The 24,552-nt window shown below is 43.3% G+C and overlaps 1 long non-coding RNA gene across 2 annotated transcripts; it reads right to left on the bottom strand.

Moving 5' to 3' along the window:
- Positions 1 to 12,101: 12,101 nt before the first annotated feature.
- LOC4337951 (uncharacterized) lies at positions 12,102 to 17,027 on the bottom strand. Of its 2 annotated transcripts, none has more exons than XR_010741220.1 (5): positions 16,393 to 17,027; positions 14,503 to 14,558; positions 13,607 to 13,866; positions 12,629 to 12,882; positions 12,102 to 12,280 (listed from the first exon to the last, which is right to left on the bottom strand). It is a non-coding gene; the product is annotated as an uncharacterized lncRNA (long non-coding RNA). The 2 variants fall into 2 exon arrangements; XR_010741219.1 differs by having other exon boundaries at positions 13,607 to 13,853.
- Between the last annotated feature and the right edge of the window lie 7,525 nt (positions 17,028 to 24,552).

Genomic DNA, 24,552 nt, shown 5'->3' with positions numbered 1-24,552 from the left:
GCTTTAATTAATTTGAAACAATGCTTCTAATTAGTTTACATGGGTTTTACAGTGAGAAAGCATGTTAAAGACAATTATTTGACATCTACTTTACAGTATATTTTCAATTTTATTTATTAGCACATTTTTAAGTTAACTATTATGCATCATCTTGATATTAATTAACTTTTAATTATAAACATATTTTATTAAATAGTGAACTATATACCATTGGAAAGCTTATGAATTTATATGAATTTAGGTTCAAGTTTCACTCAAATCCGAGTTAAAATGAATAAGTTATGCTAGTGTAAATATTCAAATTTGAATAATTGCGAAACAGTACTGTTCATAGCGGATTTATTTTAATCCGGAACCTATCCACAGCTCAGAGTCACTGACGGGTGGGGTCAGGGGTTTTATTATCTTTTCTACCGAATTATTTTTGTTAGAGAAAAATAGGGAGTGGGCCCGGCTTGTCAGTGGCTCGGCTGCTCTCTTTCTCTCTCTCGTTCTTTTCCCATCGTCTTCTACCTCCAGCCATCGGGAGGCAGCACCAGGGCACGGCTGGGCGCGACGGGCACGGGCCGGGGCGGCACGGCGGCGGCCAGGGGATGTGCGGAGGAGCTCAGGCGGCCCTCCACCGGCGGCGGCGGCGCAAGGCGGAGTAGGGGCGAGCGTTGCGGCACGGCAACGTCATGACCGAGCTTGGCTGCAAGCAGCTATGGTGAACGGAATGGTTTGCGACCAAATTGGTGAGGGCGTGAGCATCTATGGCGCATGAGGGTTCCGTTTTTCCAGAAAAATCGAAGGGAGAACCCCCCGGATGGCATGTCCACGGTGACCTCCACGGGCGGAGCTTCGTAGCTCGGGCTTGTCACAATTATGGCCCTAATCGATGAAATAGTTGGGGGAGGTAGTTCCTAGAGGAATAGGAGGAGTAACAGGAGTGAGGACTTACCGAGGGACGGCGGAATGACGAAGTTCCGCGGCGGTGGTGGAGCCGGGAAGAAGCTGCGGCACGCCCACAAGGTGTTCGACGAAATGTGTAGTAGGGAGAAGAAAAGGCAGAGAGGGGCGGACGAGCTCGTGGGGGCTAGGAGGTCTTTTATAGGTGGGTGAGGGGCTTGTGCTGGAAGCTAAGACGGATAAGCTCGCCAGCTCATGGCCAGCCGGGCTAGATGCTGGGCTAGAGGCGGTTATGGCATAGGCGCACATGGCATGGCGCGGGGCGCAGGGATGGGACGGCGCGCGGCGACGGACGTGGCACGGGGCTCGGCGTGGTGCGACGCGACGGACGACGGCGCAGCAGCGGCACACGGCTTGGCGGCGCGGGGCGCGAGGCGCGACGAGACGGCGCGCGACGCGGCAGCGAAGCTGATGCGACGGCGCGCGGCGCGGCGATGATGTCGATGCGACGGCGACGACGACGGCACGCGCGGAGGAGTGGGGCTCGAGAGGATGCGACCGTCGACGGCGACGGCGCGCGGCGGGATGGAGACGGCGCGGCGACGGCGACATGACGCGGCAGGGCGACGGCGGTGACAAGACGGCGCGCGGCGGCGCGGGGCGCAAGGCAGCGGCGCAGCAGAGGGCGGCAGCGGCGCGGCGCGCGCAGGGGCGGCGCGGGGCTCGAGGGGGAGCGCGGCAGAGGAGCGGTGGTGGCTAGGGAACCAAATCAAACACCTAGAGGGCTAATGAACAGTGTTAGCCAACTATTTTTGATTTTATAGGGTATTTTGCAATTAGGAAAAATATACTATTGCCACTAATTTTGTCACAATGTAAAATACACCAAGCCTAAGTTAATCCATCGAAATTTGTATTCAAATTTAATATTGAACATATTTTTATTTTTATTATATATTTTCTAAGTATTCCTATTTTTAGGGCTTTGGTTTATTTATAAATTGAGAAAAGTTGCAAATTAAATTTGTATTTTACTCCTCAGCAGTTGAGTGACCATATTAAGTGCTCAAATGTGAATTTCCCCAAAATTTAATATTGTCCAATTTTTAAATATATATCCTAGATTTTTATAATTTCCTATATTTGGGATTTTGGTATTTATCTGTTTTCACACATATTGGTTTATCTTTTTGGATTGGTTTTACCACCACATGGATTTCTATAATTTAGCATTTGTGATTCAATTCAAATTATATAATATCTAATTATTTTTTCCCAGTAAAACTATTCTATAGATAGAGTTCCATTTATTTGAATGATTATCATTTCCTAAGTGTTTATATTTCATGGCACACATCACATGGTTCAAGTATTTAATATTTGATCCATAAATTAAATTGGTAATTAACCTTCCCTTTGTCTGGCTTTGTTTTCTCGTGCGTAAATATTTATAGAGTTCATAATAAATATCTTATTTTTATAATTGTTACTCAGTTGTATAGCTTTAGCTTAATTTTCAGTGGTGACAATTTATAGTTTGGCAAGCAATAGCAACCATAAGATCCAGCATGATGCAAAAGTTTTAAAAAGTTCAAAATTTTAGTGATTTTTTTATTGTCTTGAATTTTCAGGATGTTACAAACCTACCCCCCTTAAAGGAATCTCGTCCCCGAGATTTAGTGGGACTACGGTGTCATTAAACTAGTTCGACTAAAATATTGTTTGATAGACAGACATGCTAATCGAATGTAGGAAATCCAGGGTCTTCGTGGCTTCCGGACGTCATGAGTTGATGAGCGAAGCGAAGCGACACTCTTTGTACTTCCGCTGTCTTGGTCAGCAACGGACTTAGTTGGCAGTCTTGTGGCACATGATCCGTCTTTTCGCAAAGGAAGCACGCGATCTTCGTTGTAGGGCATTCTCCATTTTGATGGTCTTCGTCACAGTAGGGGCATTGAGTAACGCAATTACTACCGTAGTGTCCTATCTCTCCGCAACGACTATATGCCTTAATCTTCGAAACTTCTTTGGATGGGTCTGAAACTCTATGCTCTTCCGGGCTGATCTGTGAAGGCAGTGTTTCTTGTTCTTCATTGGTGTCTTGAGTACAGCCTATCGCATAATGTCCAAATTGTCCACAAGAAAAACAACAGCCATCTCTCTTTCGTTGCCATAGTTGTAGCTCTTCAACTTCTTCAGGCAAATCACCGATTTCTATTCCCATTTTACTGAGATCAAGTTCAGCATATGTTATTAGTGATGACGCTTTTCTTTTCCGTTTTCCCTTCCACCAATGTGGTGTAGTTCCTTGTCTACGAAATTGCTGATACATAGGTTTTGGATAGGGTGAATGTGGCATCGGTTTTGGTGGTATTTCTGCCCTCATTTTCCTTTTTGGGTGTCAGGGTATATTCCTTACTTGTCCATTTCCTAGCTTTTTCTTAGGGCAATCCAAGGCACAATGTCCTTCCTCGCCACATCTATAACACGTGACATTTATCCTTCGTTTTGCTGGAGTCAGGTGGCACCTTTCATTCGAAGAATATTGCTTTAGGTGATTCAGATTGATGGTGTAGTCTTCAGGCTTTAGTGAGGCTTGGACTCGTCCTTTGTTCTTGGAAGCTTGGGGAGGATCTTCAAGGAGTAGCATGGGCTGGTTTATTCCCATATTTTGGGGGTCTTGTAGCTTGGAGGAGTTCTTGTTTCTCGATGTCTATTGGTCCATGTCTTCACGTCCTGTGGTAGGTTCTTCTTGTTAGAAGTTAGTAGGTTGAAAGTTAGTAAACTACTATACTAGGCATCAATAGTAGCATGACAATGCTGCATTGTTGTTTTTCTTCATCATTTGTTCAATCCTTCGTTCCTTAATATTTATTATGAATCTTGCCGTCGAGGGTTGAGGTTACACCCTTTGCAGTTTTACTATCCAATGATACTTCAAATTCCTTGTACAAGGGCGAATATACCTTGATATATAGTATTCCTTGTCCATATTTTCCCACAAGTTATTGATTTCCTCGAGGTTTTTCCATCATAGGCTACCCCCCTTAAAATAAGAAATTTTGAAAGCAATTTAAAAGGAGATATGCTTTTGCGTTCACAAAGTAGATTTTTTTTTTATCAAAATGATTTTGCACAAATATCCTTTGGAAGTGATGTTTGCAAAACATTTGAAATTTCCAAGAGATACATTTTCTTACCAAATATAATTTGAAAATAGATTTTTTTTTTCAGGCAAGATTTTGTATAATCACACATGTGTTTAACAAAAAGCAACATGGCAACTAAAAACTTTTGTAATCAATTTTTCTTTGAAAACAACATTTGATTTTATTTCGCAAAAGAAAACTCTTGCCCATAGGGCCAAAATACCATATAGATTGTATGCATGGTTCAAAGTTGAAACAACAATACTTTTGAACACCTCAAAGAAAAACTCATGAAAAAAATTTTTTTTTTTACTATTATTATTATTATTATTATTATTATTATTATTATTATTATTTTTAAACAAAGCTTTAGGCAAATAATTATTGGAATTCAGCTTGGAAAACCTTTTGAAAGGAGGCTTTCGAAGACATGCACTGAAAAATTGGTTTTGAATGAAGTTTTATTTTGGAAAACTTTGCAATACATTATTTGGAATCACAATTTCACAAATAATTTTCAGAGAAAATTTTCTTTTCAAGCTAATTTTGACCATTCCCAAAATTTAATATAAGTTCAGAGCGGCTTTGGGGACAATTTTGCAATTAAATAGTTTGAAACAAACATTTCCTTTCTTTTTGAAGCAATCTTTCTTCGTAAGACTATATTTCAAAGTGCAAAAATTCATTTGTTTTTCAATATTTTCTAAAGACAACTCATAAAACAAAGTTTTAAGGGGATTAAATCCATATAAGTTTGACTTGTCCTTGGAATTTTGAAGCAACCCTAGAACTAAAATCCAATAAATTCCACTCTCGTTCATCCTTCGCCCATGTACTATTATTCAAAACATGGCTCCTTTTATTAAATTTCCATATATGCATACCATCTTATGTTCCTTTTCGATCCATAATATTCCGATCCTTATATGTTTATGGAAACAACTTAGCAATCTTACATGGCTTTCTCATGGATAAGCAGTCTGTTTCTCTTCTCTTTATTGTCCTTCATGATACTCCCATGTCGCAGATCGAGCTTCTATGGTCACTAACGGCTTAGTCGAGACTTCACTTCTACTATACGAGTGTGTGACTAGAGGAAACTAGTACTAACAACAATGAGTTATCATGATTGATGAGTTAATTTCTGATCTTTTCTTTTTTTTTTTTTACTTTGTTTTTTTCATATAATCATGATGCAATCGTCTACTTTCGAGGATGAGGTTTCGGCACAATCAATAATATTCCTATAGCGTCTTAATTGCTTTCGGTTCTTATTCTAAAATTTTGAAATGTGGATGAGAATATAGAACCAATATTTTTCAATCACAAATCAAGTGGTAAAATCGCCTTGTCAAAGGAAGGGTTGAGATGTAAGGTATCAAAAATATTATTTTTTTTTCTTTTTGGCGTATCGGAATCAGATATTTTTGAAGAGAGGTAAGATGAGAAACAACATTTGAATGTTTTCATAAATTTTTTTTTTAGCATTCAAAAATATATTTGTAAAATATAGGGTCCTGAAACTAACGGCCATTCTATCTAGGGTCTCGACCTACAGTCGATATGCTCTGATACCAGCTCTGTAGACCCCCGATTTTGGAAATCGGAAATCTTCTGTGTTTATCCGTACCAATCCCTGGATCAGTAGTTGGTACACACATACATAGTTGGATCACAACATATCACGAATGAATTTAGGCTAAAAGAGTTAAATACTTACATTAGGGCCAGGTAGGCCAACAACTATCAGAGAACAACAGCAGAAGACAAAATAATATAAGGGCCCGGTTAACATGCCACAGGCAGTCGACTGGGGAACGAGACCTAGAACAAGACCGCACTCCGATCATCTTGTGGGATACGCAAGCGTACCGACAAGGGCTTCTCTTCAACACTCTCCTAAAAGATATATAAATAGCAAGGGTGAGTACCAACCGTACTCAGCAAGCCACCACAACAACAATGCATATGATAGCGGGTATTTCAAGGAATGGCTTCAGGTTCTTTTGCATAAAGCTAATTTTACAATTCTTTTCACAAGCCTAAAACCTAGCATAGACTGATCAAATTTTAGTACCAGTGTTCACTTTAAACAACGACGGTTCTGTCCACCATCCATTGTGATCCCAAGGATAGCTTCCCGCCATTGAATCGTCATGGTTTTCTGAGGATGTCCACCTTCCCTCCTCTCGGGATGTGGCTCCATCAGCATAAAATTCATCATGCAATATCCCATCCCCCACAAGTTAAGAATTTAAAGTCTAGCCAAGTGTAATACATGTCCCGGTGCTCAATAACCGCGAGCACGGCTATTCGAATAGATTTGGTTTACTCACACTGCAGTGGATGTACACTTTACCCGTACTCCGCAACTTGCCCAACACATGAGCCTACGTCCCAACGAATGAGACTTGCCACGGCAAAGCCTTTCAATAACCTCACTTTGGCAGTATCCGCTCCATGAACTTAAGCCCTCATGCACTCTAGGCGTACACGGTTTCTAGCAGTGAGAGGAGTTCTGGCGCTCCCGAGGGGGAAAACTCACGCAAGCCTAACATCGCATTCTGTAGTTGAACCCAATCCATGCTGTCCCCTTTTGGGTATCTCCTTGTAGTCTTGTAGTCTTGCCAAGTCAGTCTCTAGCCATCCGTATCGGGTATCCGCCATTTGGCCATCCGTATCGGGTATCCGCCAGCAGACTGCTTGTTCGTCCACACACCTAAGTGAAACCACTATGCAGGGATACTGCCTCCGCTCGGCTATCTACTCCGCTAGGTCTATACCCATTCGAGAAGTACGGCTGTACTGAGGTCGTTTCATGTTTAACTTCATGGCTCGGTCCTTAACTGACCAGGGACGGCACTAGCCTTTACCGGACACCACCCAAGTCCTCCAGCCGCCCCAGTCGAAAACATTTGTTTAATTTTATTTCTCCTTTCACAAATCATGTCATCAACATCATGGCAATGTGGTGCTCATGTCTCCACATGCCGCATCTCAATTACCTTCCCAAAGGTAATTGCCCAAGCATATAGCATTTGATAAATATGAGTATGCATGATTCTAGAATAGCATTTCTAAGCAATTGTCATAATTGACTAGGGACTCATACGTAGACATGGTTACAAAGATTTAAGGGTAAACAATAATCAAGGCATGGCATAATCCCAAGTAGGATATTCATCATTGCATGCAATTTTATTTATAAACAAAATAATTTCGCAATTGGGATCAACATGTTCAAGGAATAGTGATGACTTGCCTTGCTCAGGATAATCCTTATTATTGCTATAATCTTGATCAACCTTCACCTCTTGGAAGTTGCAGACGTTGCCTCACGACTAACCGATACACAAGGTCTATAATACGCGAGAAAAACCAGTATTCAAACAACAATCAAATATGCGCGACAAAATGTACTATTCGTGTTTGCTAATGGATTCCAATCACGCTAGGGGCTAAGGTTTCTTAATCTTTCTATTATCAACGTGGCCTATTTAGGAGTTAACCAACATAGCATTTATGGGATACATATATATTTGGCTAATCGGTGGTTTAGTCTATCAAATGGCTTATGGAAGGATTATGGCTAAGCATGCATCTATCTAAATAGGACGTTTATATACTAGAGGTTCTGTTGTTAGATGGATTTATGATCAATCAAATAATGAATCATGTGTATTATTATTTAATTGATGGAGGCTTTACTTTAATTATGAACATATTTCACTTGTCACAATAAAAAGGATAATAATTATCCATGCTTTGTATGTTAGAGTTGTTTAGGTTAATCATATTATGGTTACAGATTATCCCTTAATAAACAATCCTAATTTACATTTGAACTATAATTATAATCATATGAGGTCAAGATTTATACTAGTATTTATCTAATATACATGTTTGTCATACACTCCCTCTAATTAATATATGTAACATGCAAATTAATACTATACCGTACAACTATAATGGGACGTATAGTATATGTGTAAGCAACAATGTCTTATTATTGGATCATATATTTGAGTAGTTGCTTTTTACTATAAGCTATACAATACATGTTGATTTTAAGATGGCTCTGTTTGTTTAAATAATGGATATCAACTGACTATATATTCTACTTCACATGACATTGTATCAACTAATTTTTAAGTGGTCCAAATACAACTAGCTCTGTGATTACTCTCCTAAACAAGTTAAAGATTCATCTAGGTGTGTTTATATTTTTGTCACGAAATATGAGGCTAAACATTATTTATATACTTTGGACGCATGCGTATAATTATATAGGGACATATATTAATAAATGGCACTAGCATTTCCTATGCTTTAATTAATTTGAAACAATGCTTCTAATTAGTTTACATGGGTTTTACAGTGAGAAAGCATGTTAAAGACAATTATTTGACATCTACTTTACAGTATATTTTCAATTTTATTTATTAGCACATTTTTAAGTTAACTATTATGCATCATCTTGATATTAATTAACTTTTAATTATAAACATATTTTATTAAATAGTGAACTATATACCATTGGAAAGCTTATGAATTTATATGAATTTAGGTTCAAGTTTCACTCAAATCCGAGTTAAAATGAATAAGTTATGCTAGTGTAAATATTCAAATTTGAATAATTGCGAAACAGTACTGTTCATAGCGGATTTATTTTAATCCGGAACCTATCCACAGCTCAGAGTCACTGACGGGTGGGGTCAGGGGTTTTATTATCTTTTCTACCGAATTATTTTTGTTAGAGAAAAATAGGGAGTGGGCCCGGCTTGTCAGTGGCTCGGCTGCTCTCTTTCTCTCTCTCGTTCTTTTCCCATCGTCTTCTACCTCCAGCCATCGGGAGGCAGCACCAGGGCACGGCTGGGCGCGACGGGCACGGGCCGGGGCGGCACGGCGGCGGCCAGGGGATGTGCGGAGGAGCTCAGGCGGCCCTCCACCGGCGGCGGCGGCGCAAGGCGGAGTAGGGGCGAGCGTTGCGGCACGGCAACGTCATGACCGAGCTTGGCTGCAAGCAGCTATGGTGAACGGAATGGTTTGCGACCAAATTGGTGAGGGCGTGAGCATCTATGGCGCATGAGGGTTCCGTTTTTCCAGAAAAATCGAAGGGAGAACCCCCCGGATGGCATGTCCACGGTGACCTCCACGGGCGGAGCTTCGTAGCTCGGGCTTGTCACAATTATGGCCCTAATCGATGAAATAGTTGGGGGAGGTAGTTCCTAGAGGAATAGGAGGAGTAACAGGAGTGAGGACTTACCGAGGGACGGCGGAATGACGAAGTTCCGCGGCGGTGGTGGAGCCGGGAAGAAGCTGCGGCACGCCCACAAGGTGTTCGACGAAATGTGTAGTAGGGAGAAGAAAAGGCAGAGAGGGGCGGACGAGCTCGTGGGGGCTAGGAGGTCTTTTATAGGTGGGTGAGGGGCTTGTGCTGGAAGCTAAGACGGATAAGCTCGCCAGCTCATGGCCAGCCGGGCTAGATGCTGGGCTAGAGGCGGTTATGGCATAGGCGCACATGGCATGGCGCGGGGCGCAGGGATGGGACGGCGCGCGGCGACGGACGTGGCACGGGGCTCGGCGTGGTGCGACGCGACGGACGACGGCGCAGCAGCGGCACACGGCTTGGCGGCGCGGGGCGCGAGGCGCGACGAGACGGCGCGCGACGCGGCAGCGAAGCTGATGCGACGGCGCGCGGCGCGGCGATGATGTCGATGCGACGGCGACGACGACGGCACGCGCGGAGGAGTGGGGCTCGAGAGGATGCGACCGTCGACGGCGACGGCGCGCGGCGGGATGGAGACGGCGCGGCGACGGCGACATGACGCGGCAGGGCGACGGCGGTGACAAGACGGCGCGCGGCGGCGCGGGGCGCAAGGCAGCGGCGCAGCAGAGGGCGGCAGCGGCGCGGCGCGCGCAGGGGCGGCGCGGGGCTCGAGGGGGAGCGCGGCAGAGGAGCGGTGGTGGCTAGGGAACCAAATCAAACACCTAGAGGGCTAATGAACAGTGTTAGCCAACTATTTTTGATTTTATAGGGTATTTTGCAATTAGGAAAAATATACTATTGCCACTAATTTTGTCACAATGTAAAATACACCAAGCCTAAGTTAATCCATCGAAATTTGTATTCAAATTTAATATTGAACATATTTTTATTTTTATTATATATTTTCTAAGTATTCCTATTTTTAGGGCTTTGGTTTATTTATAAATTGAGAAAAGTTGCAAATTAAATTTGTATTTTACTCCTCAGCAGTTGAGTGACCATATTAAGTGCTCAAATGTGAATTTCCCCAAAATTTAATATTGTCCAATTTTTAAATATATATCCTAGATTTTTATAATTTCCTATATTTGGGATTTTGGTATTTATCTGTTTTCACACATATTGGTTTATCTTTTTGGATTGGTTTTACCACCACATGGATTTCTATAATTTAGCATTTGTGATTCAATTCAAATTATATAATATCTAATTATTTTTTCCCAGTAAAACTATTCTATAGATAGAGTTCCATTTATTTGAATGATTATCATTTCCTAAGTGTTTATATTTCATGGCACACATCACATGGTTCAAGTATTTAATATTTGATCCATAAATTAAATTGGTAATTAACCTTCCCTTTGTCTGGCTTTGTTTTCTCGTGCGTAAATATTTATAGAGTTCATAATAAATATCTTATTTTTATAATTGTTACTCAGTTGTATAGCTTTAGCTTAATTTTCAGTGGTGACAATTTATAGTTTGGCAAGCAATAGCAACCATAAGATCCAGCATGATGCAAAAGTTTTAAAAAGTTCAAAATTTTAGTGATTTTTTTATTGTCTTGAATTTTCAGGATGTTACAGAAGGCATATATGGTTCTTTTTAGCATAAAGCAAGTTTTATTTGCATAAAACACTTTCAAATCAGATTTGTTTTCAAATAAATTTCAGCAAGCTAGTACTTAGCATATGGGCATCAAAAGTAGGCATTAATCATCCATGACAGCAAGGAGATCATTCTCAAATCTCATCACAATTTGAAGGTAAATTTTAGCATTTAGAAGAATAAATACAAGTCTATACTCAATATATATCCACACGTCGCTCATGACCGCGAGCACGACTAACACTTTACCCACATGATGCGAAATAATAATCATGCAAGAGCATGGCACGCGATACATAAGTACCCGATTTATTACTCACAACAAATCTTTTCCAAAATTCATGATTTAGCCTTACACCAGCACGATACGTGTCTCTCCATCCTAAGCCATACACGTTATATAACCAAGAACCGTTAAGTGGCAGGCCCACGCCTTAAACTTAACGCCGTGGTGGCGGACACAACGGGAACCCACCATGTGGCACAATACAGTTGTATTGGACACGCTTAGTCACCTAAACTACCACATCGGGGTAAACAGGAAGCTCCTCTGAATTATACGAACTCATACACACCAGCCTACCAGAATATAAGGCTAAACCATAAATAATTTACTAAGCTTGGGCTATCCCATACTAGCACATGTGGTTGTACTGTATATGTATACGAAATGAACTGACATTGAGTGAAGTCCTTAGGTCGGTTTGGACACACTCTCCCCCTACACTACAACAAAACATGTATTTAAAGACATCTCATTTGGGTCCTAGAGACGTTTTAAACCATCCTTAGACGTATGTAGAGTCGTTTCTTAAAAGCGTCCATCCTTAGACGTATGTAGAGTCGTTTCTTAAAAGCGTCCCAGAAGCGTCTTTGTTGGGACCGTCTCAGAATTGTAGAGATGCTTTGTAAAGCATCTCAAACATATTTGAGACACCAAAATAGCATCTCTACATTCGTTGGGACGTTTTTATGGATGTGATCAATAACGTCTCTACAGCTATTAAAGCGTCTCATGATGCGTTGTTAAGAATAATTAATACGTATTATATAGTCGCATATCTATATATTGTAGGATATCAGGCTTGAGAAATTCACACCATTTACATCCGATCAAACATCATACTACTATAATATCGCCATCAACAGAACAATGCCACAAAACAGGAACACAGTACAATCCAATCGATGAAAGGTAATTATATTAAGAGCAACTGTGATCAACATGTCAGGTAAACATACATACAGAAAATGAGATTTGAATCATCTCCAAAAAGAAATTATAACTGTTCATAAGCTAATACTATAGCTTTAGCTCCTCCCATCTTCATGATGTAGCATTCCTATACAATCCATTTGCATTGCCCTGCAAAATATATTGTTTGTGAACCAAATCAGTAGTTATTATGACCCACAAAAAATGTATGAAAGCTAGCCCAAAGAATTAGAAAACCCATATATGTATTGTTTCATATCAGATACACCTGTTCTTGGGATCGTTTACTCACTATAATATTTCTCATAGTATTAACATGAGAAAACTGTATATTTCTGAACAAAGAGACTACAACCATACTGTGTTAACATCAGAAAATTGTCCTACAGATCATCTGCAGCAATTTACCTTAATGGCTACTTGATTTATACTTTTAAAAGGCAAGAATTTCTCATCATAAGTACGAATAGCAATTAAGGGAGCTAATGATGGTCATACCTTGAAACTTCAGCAGTTACTCTGCTCCTGCTTGTAGATAATTTGGAAAGTTCAACATATAAAAAGTTGATTCCAAAGGACAATATATATGAACAACCATCAGGATTCAGAACCAGTCCAATCTACCAAGTTAAACATGTTCAAGTGAATTTGTTCTTCAAGTTCAGACAGAAGTGCATAGATAGATCAAGATAAGCTAGAGGGCAGCCCAATAGTTAGATGACTTGAACAGAGTCTTGTAATAGTCTGCAAGCCTGTACGTAAATATAATAATTAAGTTAAATAAAGCATCTCATGTACAGTGAGAGATAAATAGAATTGCTGCTGTATTCATGATTCAATAAGCTTTTGCTAAAGAAAACACAACTTAACTGCCTAAACTCGGATGAACAAATTGTTCAAGAATCTCAGAGTGTCATCAAAGAAAGAATTCAATTTTTTCTACAAATCTTAAAAAGGAAGTTAATTTCAGCAATACTTGATCTATAGTTCTATAACGTTTTGAAGCTAAGATTTCAATTGAAACGAAAACGGCAGTAGCAAATAAGAATTTACAATGAGACAGGGTAAAGACTAATGAACAGAACCTGAACATTGTTTACAATGAGACAGGGTAAAGGCTAATGAACAGAACCTGAACATTGTCTTACCCTGATGATAATGTAATCATAGAGATTAAGAAAGTATATACGTTTGATTCCTCTGAATTTCAGTTCGCTAGGTTGTTCTGCAGATAGGATGATATAACTACGTAGTAGATGTGCGCTTAAACATCACAGGTTGCATGCATTCATCAAACAACGTAGTGCCATATGGCAAATCCCCGAAGGAAAGGAGTATTAATTTGTAGTTTTGCTGGATTTTTAATAAATAACCCGATGGGGGTATAACTCAAATACAAACTGCCCAAATTGGATCACATTAGAATTGGAGAAATAGCTCTCACAGATTAGGTCATTAGGGGAAGAAAGAGCAGACCTGCTGCCATGGAGCCGTGGAGCCGTGAAACCAGTTCTACGACATTGGGCAGGCGAGGGTGACGGGAGTCGGCGGTTGTCCATGGGCGAGGACGCGCCGCCGCCGCCCTAGGACGCGGCTCCACAGGAGAGGATGAGCCGGCAGTGGTGGCTGGACGGGAGTCGGGAAGGAAGAGGCGCCAGAAACCCTCGCGGCGGCGGCGAGCGTAGATCTGGACGAGAGTCGGGAGTTGGTTGTGCGATAGTACCTACGAGTGGGTACTTTTAAGGATTTGTTTAGTAAAAAGAAAATTAGAATAAATGTAAATCTAAGACGCCATCTAGAACGTCTCTTAAAACGTCTTTATTCTCGGGAGGGTTCCAAAAACAGAGACGACTAAAGTCTCGCCTCTAGATAAACGTCTTTTTATGTTTGTTTTGTTGTAGTGCTATCAGTACACAACTAATCACCATATGTGCACCACTTGAGGCCCAAACCTAAAATCCAAGTTTTCCACCATTTTATTTGTCAAATTATTCATTTATTCATCTCTGTCCAGAATATTAATAAAATCATTTTTCATGTTAATATGAGCCCAAGTGATAAGTAAAACCATTCTAAGCTTGGCTAAGCAATATAGTAAAGGAAAAATTGGCTATAAACTAGTGATAATGTAACTCATATTCCAAGTAGTAACATGATATGATTCCTAAGGTTATGAATGAGGGATATGGATATATGTGGGGTTAAGGTGATAATGCAAATAATAGGAGTTTGTCTAACAAGTTTAACAAAATTTTAGTTTATTAGTGTACAATCGACATGCAAGATTTGCAAACATTTTCAATAACCTCATTTTCAATAACCTCCAAAATATAGATTCAAAGTGATCAAAGATAGAGGGAGGTAGGACTTGCCTTGAAACTGCAAAATGTCAGCACCTAATTCACTTCTTCACCGTTTAAGCAATTATCTATATAAAGTACACGTTATGCAATTAAACACCGAATTATGCGAAAAATCCAAAATGCTCTAAAATGCATGATTTGTGCACAGTGGATATGTACTAGTCTAATATGAATTTAGGTGAAGGAATTTATATTTTATCTCTTTTTATTATTTGTGAGTTATGAATTTTAGAAGTTTGCTCGGTATAGGATAGCATTTACCTAGGTAGTGTTATAAAATATTTTTATAAAGTGATGTTTATTAAGTTTGACTCCACAGAGATATAGAGAAGTGTTTTCTAAGACTAACACATTTGTTTTCATAATTTTTGGAGTTAATATGAATTCTTTATGTATTTTACAAGTTATAACGTGTTATAAGTGTATAGTGTTCTATAGGTTCATGCCTTTAGAGGTTTAGGTCCAGAACTTGCCTCATCTAGCTAGTGATGTATAAAATGATTTTTTTAGTTAACTAATCTAACCTTAGTTCATAAGCTTATGGTCTTTATTATCATGGTTCATATTTTTATAACCTAGATGAGCTCTAGTCTATGCTAGCAATATTTTATATCAACCTAGAAATTATTATATGAGCTAAGTGCCTTAAGTTTTGGTGGGAGAGGTTGGAGTTATAGGTTATCTGGTCCATCTAGGATCTATTTGGCTCATTTGAAGATTGGATGTATTTTATATAATTTGCTTAACTAGTACTATGTGATTAGCATCTAGGTTTATCAATTTAAAGTTTAGAGATATATTTAGTACAAAAGATGCCATATTTATTTCACTGGGATGAAATTCACTTCTTGCTGGTTACATAGAGACTGGCTTCACTCCATTTGGACTAAAGATGAATTTTCTACAAATTTTACAAATTAAAGGTTGCTCTATGTTGGTTATTATTTACATAAATATTTAGAGGCTTTTATTGTACAGTAAGCATATATTTTTATTTTATAACTTGGAAGTATATGTTTTGGTAATTCTACAGAACTTAGGTTTACTCAAAAAGGATCTAAGATGAATTTTATATAAACCTCTAAATTTCAGCTTATCTAGAATTTACTATTTTTAAAGATAATCGTTTCAGTGGCTTTTGGTATAAAATAAGTATATTATTTTATTTCTCTTTACCAATGAGTGCATGTTGGTGAGTCTGTAGGATTTGAGTTTGTTCCAAAATGAGTTGAGATGAATTTTATATGCATTTTATAAGTTTGTATATGCTTTATGTATGATTTATATTAGATGAATTTTAGAGGCTAAATTTGTACTGTGAGTGCAAGTTTTTATGCCATAAAGTTAAAGTTAATGATTTGGTGATTTCAGAGAAATTTAAATCATCTCAAAATGAGTCATATTTGATTTTATATGGATTTTACAATTTCTAGGTATCTCTCTTGTATATTCTCAGATTTTCTCTCCAGGGGGTCCACATAGCAGTGAGAGATCAATATGCAAAAAGATCTGAGTTTTCTAAGAATAAACCCGCAGTCCTAGGCCCATATGTCATTGGGTAAGAAAGTTACATATTGACCCTTTTAGTTTTGATTATTTACAGGATGACGTCCTCGTCTTCAACCTCCAGCACTGCCATGGACAGGGGAGGCGGCTGTGAGATTGTCAAGCTCGCCGGCGGTGATTGGTGGCTCGTTTGGGGTTGAGGTCAAAAGACAAAATGAAGAGAACGCTCTCCTGATTCCATTCCTCTACTTTTCTTGGTTAGGGAACATCGGAGTAGCTGGCGGCGAGTCCGAGCGGCGGCTGTGCTTAGGCTGCTACTGCATGTTGAGTTGGTGCTCGATTCTAAGTGAATGAAATGCATGAATGAAATCCTATGGGCTCAACGATGCTCACCGAAGCTTGAACGAGGCGCGGGAAAGTCTGGACAACAGCAGCGGTGAAGAAGATGGTCCGGCGACGGTGCAGAGCTCCGGGAAGACGGCAACGACTCGATCCACTCATCAAATTGACATGCATGTGTTTTCATGGGGTTATTGAGGTCACAGGGATGCTACTGATGCATGGAATCGGATTGGGACTCACCGGAGAAGATGGATTCGGCAAATGGCAACGGTGACCCGAGTTGAGGAGGATGACGCCGATCTCCTTCCTCGATGCGCCATTCTTTGGGATTTTTGAGGGGAAATGGAGAGGAGGACTACGCGAAGCTGGTGGCGTGGTAGCTCGCTCCGGCTTGGCCTAAATCGACGGCAACGGCGACGATGTCGTTGCGGCGGCGCTCGGTGCACGCACTGCAACACCCGTGGGCACGGCGGCGTTCCCGTCGCTGCAGCGGACGAAACAAAGTGGAGTCAAAAGAGGATTTGCTCGGCATGGAGAGAGAAGTATGGAACGAAAAAGAGATGACGGCGTGCGCGGCTTGACGACGACGGCAGCCTTCGTCTTCTCCACGGTCGGTGACAAGGATGAGGGTGACGGAGAGGCTGAGGGCTCTCCTCTCTTGGTCTGGTCGGCTCTGGGTGTGAAGTGGAGATGGGCGACGCGTCTGGGAGAGGTTGAAGGCGAGCTTGGCGATGCCACGCCGAGTCCACGCGTCGAGCAGGTCGTTCTCTCGGTTCCCCTCTCTCTTCCGGCTGTTTTTCTTGAATGCTGGTCGGGTAGAGCGGTGGAGGAGAAGATGGACAGGGCGTGGGCAAGCCAGGGAGGCTGCCAGGTGGGCCCAGGTCGTGGCAAACTAGGCTAGGGTAAAATAGGTGGGTGGAAACATGAGTGAAAATGGTTTTCCAATTATTTTCAGGATTATTTCTCTCCTCCATCTTTGTTAATTCATATATTAATTTATAGTGCAGAAGGGCTCATGTGGATTTTATCTGCTGTTTGCATATCTTGTCAGTTGCAGGATCAAACTGACTGGCACGTCCGCATCTCATCAACCTTTTAGACCTGCACTGGAGCTAAGCAGATCTCCTAGGCCAGTGTGTGTTTCTCTCGTCAACATGAGAGTAATCTCAATTTTGTCTTAACTTTTTTTTTTGCGGGGATCGATTTTGTCTTAACTAGTGACGTGAGAACTGAGAAGAACTACTACATGCCCACATACATGCATGTATTCTTAACTATTATGTTATACATTACTTTTTTTCCTTATAAAATTTTCTCTCATATTACCTCGCCCCGGCGCGGGCCTAGCGACGAGGGCGGCGGGACGGCGAGGTCGTGGCGACGGGGACGGCACGGCGACGGCGTGGCGTTGGGCGCGGCGGTGGGGCGCTCCACGGTGTCGGCTCTCCGCGGCTCCAGCGACGGGCGACGGCGCTGCCAGATCTGGTCTCCCCGCTTGGCCGGGGTGATCGGCGACGGGCTCGGTCGACGCCGGCGCCGCTCCGCGGACCTGGCAAGGGGGGTGGCTAGCGGCGATGATGGTGGCAGATGTGGCGGCGACGAAGTTGGCGACGACGGCGGCGGACTGCGGCGCGTGCCGCGACGCCGGCCCTCGTCAAGAACCTCGCCGCCGCGAGGGAGGCGCGGCGCCCTCGTCAATGCTCCGGCTGTGAACGCCGTGCCCGTGTCGCCTTCCTCCATGATGCCGGCGACCCACGCTTCGCGCTGCACCTCCGATCCACGCCAATCCGGCCGGATCTGGACGGCTGGCGTATGGCGGCGCTGGCTAGCGACGGTGGCGGCTGACGGTGGCGGCTGGACGGTGGTGGCTGGACGGGGGTGTCTGTGGCGGTGGCGGTGGCGGTGGCGATGGTGGCTGAAGGTGGCGGCTGGCGATGGTGGTGGCTGTGGCAGTGGCGGTGGCGGCTGTCGACGATGGTACCTATGGCGGCGATGGTTGAAGGCCATCATCCGGCTGATGGTGCGTCGTCATCGGCGGCGGTATGTGGAGGCGGGGAAGGGGTCTAGCGGCGGGGAAGGAGGAGTCCGGGTGCGGGCGTGCCGTTGACGGCGGGAACAATTGTGGGTGGTGGCCTTGGCCAAATCGCTGAAGGGACAATGTTGTTGATCGACGACGATCCTTCTTGTGCGAATTGGTGGTGTGGGTTTGGACTGGGAATCGTGGGCGAAAGCCTTGCAGAGCCATTTGGCCAGCTGACAACGGCGACGCCTTTTGGTGTCGTTCCCCTCCTTGGAGGTGTTGTTTTAGCATACCCCTTTCCTTTCCCTACCATATTCTCCGGGTGAAAGCCTTGCTTCGGTTCCGAACGAGCGGTGGCGGCGATCCACGTCGCATCCTCCTTGGGGGCACTGTTTTGGAGAAACCTCTTCGTGCAAGGATATTGTCATTGGTCTATGCATTGGCGAACTTCAGTCCTAGGCCTGGACGAGGCCTTCTAGCTCCATATTTTGTTTTTCTTTTCTTAGTTTGGGTCCTCTCTTCTCTTGTTTGGTGTGTTCAACTTGTCTTGAACTACACTCTCTTCTGGAGTAGATCTTTGTAATAATTGGCTGTAGTTCTTTTTGAGCAAAGGCTGGGATATTATATTCCATTATCTAAAAAAATTACTTATCCGATCTACAATCCGATTACATAATTGTGTTCGTTGCAATTAAATCTTTATTGAAAGGACCTTGATGTTGCCTAGAGAGAAGGTGAATAGGCGTTCCAAAAAATTATCACAACTTCATAGCATATTAGAGTGATGAGAATTTTTGATTCAAATCAAACTTCCGGTATGGGATTGGAAGTTCCGGTCTCAACCAAAAAGTTCAGCGAATAACGGAATAAACACTAGCTATGAACTTGTAGCTTGAACAACTAAAATGTATATGAATCAAAAGGTGACAAAAAAGGTGTCTAAACAAGATATAGGGTCACCAACAATATTAATCAAGCATGCAAGTAGATCAGGTAAAAACAAGCTCAAGCACGATATGAGAGATCGCAAGAACGAGCAAACCAAGAGAGGGGACACGTTGATTTGTTTCCCAAAGTTCGAATCCACGGATCCAACATCTCTATTGAGGGGCCACAAGGCCGGGTCTATTTCAACCCTTTCCTCACGAGGCTACACAAATACACTCCTCGGTTTCACTCTTGATTTCTTCCCTTGCGGAGGCAAAATCGAAGCTTTCACAAACTTTTCGTGGCTCAACACAACCTTGGATGCTCACCGGCGACGCCTAGCCGTCTATGAGACCTTAGTCCCCAAGAGTAACAAACACAATCGAATATATTTGCTTGCTATGAACTCGAGTACTCAAAGTATGGAGTGAAGCTCACTAGCTCTCAACTTCTCAATCTCTCAATCCAACTCTCTTCCCTTCTCAAATCCCCCTCACAAAGAGGCACCACAAAGGATGGGAAATGGGGATGGCTATTTGGGTTTGGATGTGTCTAATGTTGCCCAAGAACAACAGCAACTCAAAGGAGGCCGGTGGAGGAGTTTATATACCAGAGCCCCTCAAAAACTAGCCGTTGGAGGCTAATACTGTAATTTTCAGAAGTTTCAAAAAGCATTTTCGGATATGTCCGAAAATTTACAGGAGCCATTCTCAAATTCACAGCCATTTTCGGAATTTCCGAAATTTTCGGAGTTTTCCGAAAAATTTTCGGAGTTTCCGATAATTTTTCGCAATTTCCGAAAAGCACAGAGTAAAACGACTATAACTTTTCGCTCGGGAGTCCGTTTTTGATGAAATTGGAATCTATGGAAAGCTCATTCAGAGAACTACCCAACTCAACCAAAAACAAGGTCTAAAACTACTCAAAGGATAGGTTAAAGCTTGGGTTTCTCTCAAGGTAGCACTATGATAGGTCACTTTGAGCACCGAGACATACACAAACACCTCGACGTTACATCCCTCTTAATAGTACGGCATTCCTAAACTCAAATGTAAATAGGAAGAGAATTATACCAATAGGAATGCCTTCTTTCCATCTTTCCCTCTTAATAGTACACAAATGCCGAAACCGTTTCACATATATTCTTCAAATGATTGATGCGGTTACTTGTAGCTTCAAATGGCCTCGCACGGTCCATCATGACAAAGCTGTCACTCGCCCTTCACCACCGGATTTGGTTCTTTGGCGCAAAGCATCTTGCTTGCCCATCACTGCCGCATGGTCTATCATGACCGAGCACCGCTTGCCCTTCACCGTCTTGCCATAGTAGCCACTTCGTATCCCACATCTTCAACATTTTCAATTTGTCATTCTTGGTATCGTTAGGTGTAATGATATCACTTGAGCATCAACACCTTTGCAATCCTTGGGACCTATTTCTCTCATTCATCTCAATAAAATTATTAGTCTCAATGATCCGGTGGTCAACCTCCACATGCTGACCAACCGATCGCGTATGAAAAAGGATATGAATAAATGATGAGTACTAATCAACACCACAAGTGTCATATACTCGAATGTATACTCAAATGCAGAGATCCCAATTAAATGAAAATGAAAAACTTGGATCAATTACATGCATAACTAAAGTATAGGATTTGCTACCCCTAAATGTATGCATACAAAATGTTTGTGTGAATCAAGAGTATGTACAAAAAAGAATGAAACATTAGGAACTAATCCTATACAAGTGTCACGACCGAAATTAACCCAACAGGCGTTCCTTACGTGCGTGTATTATTCCTTGTCCCAGGAGGCAAGGTACACCAAAAGTTGATACATTTCAGAGTTTATCAAGCGGAAGCGTAAATAGTTAATTTATTACATGGGCGGCGAAGGCCCAGCACACACAAAGACAAACAGGAAACAGCGGAAGACTAGGGCGACGACCACAGGCGCTTGACGGTAGGCACGAGCTAGACACCAAAGCCTTCATCTTCCAGGGGCTCCTCTTCTGGGTTTGGGAAAAATTGAGCAAGACTGAGTACAACCACCGTACTCAACAAGACACACCCACAAGTGCAGGATAAATGCAAGGGAGTATAAGGGGGTTATAATATAAAGGGTTAGGGTTTGCAGTAAACAGCATTAAAAGACACTTAGTTGCTCAAAGCTATTTTGTAAACACGATTCCAGAGCTATACAATATTATTAATCAAGGCCGTGAACCCACACGAACCTGCCTTAACCCAAGGTCTACGATGATTCAGACCGAACTGGCAACCCGACCCTGGGTCCCAGCTCGTCCCAAGCCAACCCAGGCCAACCATTCCACATTTTAGTTGTTAAGCAGGTTTTAAGAATTAAAACACTAACTTAGGTACATTGCTCGGCTTGCCCATAACCGAGGGCGCGGCTATTCGAATAGATTATACTCTGATTAGAGGTGTACATCTTTACCCACAAGACACATCTTCCTCACGTGTAACTACGTGCCACATACCACCACGGTATACGGACGGAAGACGTGACATAGTTTCCAACCCATCCTAGCCATAGACAAGAGTACCGACCCAACCCCACCTACGGCCGGAACCTCTGGGACAGGTAGGCAGGACTGAGCCCCTAGCAGTAGGACACCGGCCCTGTGCCATGACATCTCGACTACCGGGCCGCAGCTCGTGTAGCCTTCATTTGTCCTAGAGATGTCCATCGACCCCCGACTTCGTCCATCTCCATCCGTGTACTTTTGTTTATAACCAGACTGAGCCACAAACTAATCCTTACCCACTAGACATGTGGAAGTACGGTAGTGCTTTGCAACAGAGGCCCGAAGACCGGTCCTTATATGGCCGAGGTGCTACTATCAAAACCATGCACCCCGAGCCCAGCCTAAAACCATTTTGAGGATTTTGAATAGAGGGGGAGGTGTGAATCCAATTCCACAATAATCAAACCATTCCATAGTGTCCAGGTGATATGAATATCCCAAAGTCTAGAGTTGTAAAACCACCTAATGTTGCCTAATTAACCAGCGAAGCATCTATCTAAAGTCATACTAGTGGTACCATGAGTAGAGTGTCCACTAGTTGGGGTTTTGTTTATTCTAGGGTGAACAAGGAAATAATAACAATAACAATAATAAGGTCATAACAAAGGTAAATAGGCATGGCTAGATAAAACAGTGATAACGCGGGAATTTAAATAAAGCGATAATGCAATAATTTAAATCAACATAATTTTATAAACTGGGATTCAATATGTTCAAGGATGATGTGACTTGCCTTGCTCGCTTTCCCAAACGTCGGCTTCAACTTCCACGAAGAGCGGATCTTCCGAAGCTGCAGCGTCTACACGACCAACGGAAAAGAAAAGGCTTTTACTCTAATAAACTCCATATAACAAGCAGGAACAAAGCACAAAAATGGGATATTGACTTAAGAAAAATTAGAGACTTGAACGGTCCAATTCCGAGTTCAAATGGCCAAGTTATGGCCATTTGAAGTTTATATGCTCTTTAAATGAATATTTGCCAATTTCTTCATTTAAATTTTAATTTTAAAAGGGTTTATTGCGTCAGCCGAGGGGAGGGGGCGCGCGGACCGGGTCCACGGGAGTAGGGCCCACGCGGCAGCCTCACGGTCCATGGTGGACCGGGTGCACCCGGGCTCACACCGGCCGGCGCCGTGGGTCCCACGCGTCAGCCGCACCTAAGGGCGCGGGCGGCTGACGGCCGGGCCCCACGCGGCAGCCACTCGGCGCGCCCGAGGGCGGCCAAGCCGGCGCAGCCGGCGGGAGGCGGCGCCCGCGCCCCTATGGTCGCCAGCGGCGGCCATAGGCACGGCGGAGCGGCGGCCGAGAGAGGGGAAGGGAAGGGGGAAAAGAAGCGGCGGTCCACGGCTCACCCTAGGTCGACGGCGACGACGAAAAAGGCGGCCGGAGCGGAGGAAGGCGGCGGCGCGGCTCGGGTCGACTGGGTCGACGGCGTTCCGGCGGTCGGCGAGCGAAACAGAGGGGTGGACGAGGTCGGCGAGGATGCGGCGAAGCCGAAGGAGGCGGCGCCGAGGTGGGAGGTGGTCCGGGGCGATGACGGCGGCGGACCGGAGCTCGACGGCGACGGTGGAGAGAGAGAGCGACGGCGCGAGCTCGATTCCGTCGAGGAGGAAGGGCGGCGAGAGACGGAAACGGACGGAGGAGGTGCGGGGAGGGTTTAAATAGAGCCGGGGCGAGAGAGGGTGGCCGGGGAAGGGAGGAAACTGGCGCGGGAGGTCCGGCCGCCATCAATGGCGCCGGCGAGATTTGCGGGGGCAAATCCGCCCGTTTGAACGCGAGAGAGAGAGGGAAAAATGGGGGGAAAGGGAGAGGGGATCACGGGGAGTGATTTCCCCCTCTTTATTGCACGCGGGGACGGCGGGAGGCGGCGGGATTCGCGGCGGCGGCGGCGCTAGGGCGCGGGCGAGGCGGCGGGAGCGGCGGGAGGAAGGGGATGACGGGTGGGCCCCACCCGTCAGCGAGGGTGGCGGGCGGGCCCGCCCGTCAGCTGCGCGCGCGGGGAGAGGCCGGATGGGCCGCGGAGAGAGGAGAGGGAGGGGGAGGGAGATGGGCCGAGCCGGCCCAAGAGGGAGAGGGAGGGAAAGGGGACTTTTTAGAGTTTTTCTTTTTATAAAACCATTTTAACTTTGTTTATTTCTTAATAATTGTTATTTGTGCTCTGAAAATTCCACTAAAATTTATTTACGCATTTTAGGCTTTTAGGAAATATACAAAAATCCTCCAAGCCTTATTTGACTTTTAACTTTGCACATTTTAATTGTTGGAGGCTTTCACACGGATTTTAATTATTCTAGGCATAATTTAGAGGATGTATTTTAGAGTCGTTTTGGGACGTGACAACAAGAATAGAAGGCATTTATCAAATATAGGCATTAAAATAAATGTATACCTTCATCATCTTCATGTTCTCAATGTAAGAGACTAAACAGGAGAAAAGACTTAAACAAAACATTAGTCTCACATGTATATTGTTATTCACATGAAAATATTATATATGAACATATCAATATGTACATGGAGAGAAAGAGTGATACATGCAGCTTGATCTCCACGAATTTCATCCTTGTGATTTATGTTCACCATCAATGAATGTTTCTATCTCAACTCATAAGAAGTCCAGGAATCACCTCTCACACACTCCACTTTTATATCCACATGAGACTAGGCAAAGAAATGCTCATAAAAAATACATTCGTCTCACATAATTGGAT

Source organism: Oryza sativa, chromosome 5 (genome assembly GCF_034140825.1).
Source record: "Oryza sativa Japonica Group chromosome 5, ASM3414082v1".
Taxonomy (NCBI): domain Eukaryota; kingdom Viridiplantae; phylum Streptophyta; class Magnoliopsida; order Poales; family Poaceae; genus Oryza; species Oryza sativa.
Note: the sequence above shows the minus strand (reverse complement) of the source record. Positions and strands in the feature narration are given on the sequence as shown.